Source organism: Suricata suricatta, chromosome 3, assembly GCF_006229205.1.
Source record: "Suricata suricatta isolate VVHF042 chromosome 3, meerkat_22Aug2017_6uvM2_HiC, whole genome shotgun sequence".
NCBI lineage: Eukaryota > Metazoa > Chordata > Mammalia > Carnivora > Herpestidae > Suricata > Suricata suricatta.
Window position 1 is genome coordinate 5,372,914 of NC_043702.1, and position 3,874 is coordinate 5,376,787.

Sequence of the window (3,874 nt, forward strand, 5' to 3'; positions counted from 1 at the left end):
CCTTACTGAAGCAAACAGAAGAGCGATGCAATACATTCATTGCTCCGCTCATGAGAGTCACTTAAAAGTTATTTTAATCCGTGGCACACTTCATTTCTAAACCCTTCGGGGGGAAAAGGAATATTTTAGGATACAATTTCAAAAAGACTGCTGAGTTACCGTATTCTGTTTACTTGAACTAACGGAGTCCTTTTCTGGGTGTAAAGCGGTCTTGATGCAGAAGAGAAGGGAGACCAGCTGAAAAGTCCCGCCGCTGGAAGCGACATCCATCCCGGGCGAGACAGAAGTGCGCACCGCTTTTTGAGAAACGGTCTTACCCTGATGAATTGAGGTGCAGAAGGTGGCACCTTGCAGCCAGTATTTTCCGCTCAGTGGGATCTTGCTTGTGAGCCAGTTGTCACAATTCAATGACTGGGTACACTACAAAACTGGCTTCTTTCCAGTTAGCAAGGCTACCATTTACTGAGCACTTACTATGTGCCTGGGCACGGTGCCAAGCCCTTTACATACATCATTTGTTTGTTTCTTATTTATTTATTGCATATGTTATTTAATCTTTGCAACCATATGCGTTAGACACAGTGTGGAGATGAGGACCTTGAAAATAGGGAACTAGGCATTGGCTTCTGGCTAGAAGGTGCTGGAAAATGCAGATGCGCATCCAGTCTCTCCACGCCTCCCAGACCAGTAGCCGCAACGCTGTGTCCATCTAGAAAGAGACTCAGTACGACTCTTGCGTTTCTGACACAGTAGTAAACATTACTTTTCTTTACATAAATCCAGTGGTTTTCAACTTACATCCATATATGAAGGCAAGTTACCAGTTGATCCAGATGAATGACATTTTTATGTGTTAGAAGTTAAATTATCAACTGTAAAATCAACTTATCACCCGGTGAGTGAAATTAGAATGTAGAGTGGTTGCTATTCAGTTACGGTGAGCTGCTGTTTAATGGCTCTGTTCTGGAAGGCTCTATTCATGTCTATTAATCTGTTTTCTCTACTGGACAACAGACGGTCCTTTATTGCTAAACCCCACCGTGGGGTGCAAACGGCAGGGGCTACCCTGAACCCACTGTGGGCAGTAATTAGTGCAGCATCGAGAAAACGCATCAAACGTTTTACTAAAATATTTCCCTCCTGATACCCTTAACATAAAAGCAAGACCTGACTGGGGGGAGATGCAGCTGAGAGAAAGGAGCCCCACGTTAAGACCATTAGTGGGAGCAGGGGCTCCTGGGGGGCTCGGTCAGTTACACAGCCAACTCTTGGTTTCAGCTCAGATCATGATCTCACTATTCGTGAGTTCAACCCTACTTGGGATTTTCTCTCTCCGTCTCGCTCTGCAGCCCACCAGCTCATGATCATGCACCTTTTCTCTTTCTCTCTCATAATAAATAAATAAACTTTAAAAAATCATTTTTAAGTGCCAAATCCCAAGGGTTCTAGACTGTTCCACCACTTTCCAAATGCCCAGGTCCCAGACTACCAAGCAAAGTCCTGTCTGGGACCGGCACCCAGCCTAGGCCCTGCCTGTGGCACAGAGCAAGCTTAGAGAAGAAACAATCTCATGAGAAGGTGAGTATCCCAAGGGCAGACCTTGAGAAGAGCCAAGAAAATCACTCCCAAAACGCAAAATCCTGTCTTCCCAGGGTTCCCAATAACCAAATGACATCATTATAAGCTATGCTGACAGCGGTTATTTTTGCTCACTCACTGCCATTTGCCCTGTTTTGTTTTTTGTTTTTAATTTTTAATGTGTATCTATTTTTGAGAGAGAGAAGAGACAGAATATGAGTGGGGGAGGGGCAGAGAGAGAGACACACACACACAGAATCTGAAGCAGGCTCCAGGCTCCGAGCTATCAGCACAGAGCCCTACGTGGGGCTTGAACTGGCAAACCATGAGACCATGACCCGAGCCAAAGCTGACCACTGAGCCACCCAGGTGCCCCACCATTTGGCCTTTTGAGAACAGATGCCTGAATACTCTTTGAGAACCACCCCTCCCCACTTCTAGCCCCTGGGCCATATCTATCCATGTGCTCCATCCTCCTGGACAGGGTTCTTGACTCCAGAGTGAGCTGAACAGACCAAAAGGATGTGTTCCTTGGGCTTCTATTACATTTACTGAGAAAGATATACACCTTTCTTCTTCTAGGATCTAAACCAAGGAAGTGAGACCAGGGGTGCCAGTAGGAAAAAGAATCAATACAAAGAAAAACAGAGGAGAGATGGAGACTTCTTTGGAGCTCCTGGATCTAGCCATTCCTGAAGACAATCCTAATCATAAACCTTTCAATTATATCAGTGAACGGATTTCCATTTTGTCCAACCCAGTGTGAATTCAGTTTCTGTCTTTTGCAACTGAATTCAGGTTGCTTACAACTTCATTCCCTGTTATGTTAAAATAGCATGTGGGTGGTGTGGGAAATGGGGGAGAAGAGGCAGGCCCTCTGCCCTGGGCATGAACACCCCCGGGGCTGGAGCAGACAGTCCACATCCAGGCTGCACCTTGGTGAAGTCCCAGATGCCTAAGCCTTAACTTCACAAGGCCACGTCCAGCCCTGACATTTCGTTTCCAATCCCTGGATGCGGTCTGGACCACCCAGGACTGCCCTGACCGCAGCCACCACGCGAATCCCAAAGATGGGGTCTTCAGATCTACGTTATCATAGCTTGTGAAGGGAAGGTGGTCAAGAAAATCATTTCTGTAAAATGTTGGTTATTTGTTCATAAGTGCTGTCATCTTCATTTTGTCCCTGGTGGCCCCATTCCTGTCTTTTCTGCCTAATAAGCTGGAGCGTTGCAAAGACCCTACAGCAGCTCAGCCACTGGCTGCCTCTCCAGCCAGCTCGGGCCCCGGGTCTGTTACCCATAATGCACTCTGCGCTTCCTCTGAGCCCAGAGGATGTGCATTTGTTATGTGTTTCCAAACCAGAATAAAAGCACTGAACTGGAGTGAAGGGAAATTGGAGTGGAGGGAAGGGGAGCTGGTGTTTGTAACCCCCCGTGCCACCTACTCCAAGCTACGGACTCATTTTAAATGTTTCGGCCCCCAAGAGCGTCTGGAGCCCCAGGCGAGGAGCAGTTCGCCTGGGAGCAGGTGGATCTCAGGTCTAAGTGGAGCCGCAGACAGCGCTCTCCGGTGATCCCGGATGTCAGCACTGTTGGTGGGCTGTCTGGGAAAGGGAAGTCGTCTAAGTTATCTGGGAAGGAAGGCTTGTGGCCTAGGGTGCAAATGCCCTCCCTCACCGTGGCCACCACAAGGCAAGAAAAACTGGACCTTGGGGGCTCCTTGGGCACAGGCCTGGGCTCCAAGCGCAGCAGCGGCCCTGGAGCTCCAGAAAGACAGCGATACAGAGCATCATGGAGGGCCAGGGCCCCCGGGCCCCGCAAAGGCGCGAGAGCAGGGCGCGCCCCGGCTGGGACAGGCGCGGGGCGCCGGCTGGCGGCTCACCGAGGCCTGCGCCTTCCTTTCCCCTCCCCTGGGGATCGGACCACGCGGCCCCATTCCCCCCGTGGGGCACTCTCACGCCCGCCGCGGGCGCTCCCCGCCCCAGGGACGGAAGCTGTCCCGGCCTGCCCTGCCCGGGACTCCGGACTGGCGGCCGCCCCAGGGCCTGCCGAACGGGGGACCCCCGAACCCGCTCCCGGAGGCAGGCCGTGCGGCCCAGGCTCGGAGGCTGGGGGTTCCGGGAGCCCGGAGCTATTTTTACAGGATGCGTCAGCCGGCCGGGGAGGGAGAGTCGGCCACGGGCCCATTGTCTGCGCGCCGCAGGGGAGGGGGACCCGGAGGGCGATTTCGAACGTTCGGAAGGCGCGAAAGCTGCGCGCGGGGCTGGGAGGCGCGCGGCGGGCCGGGGGTGGCGGGG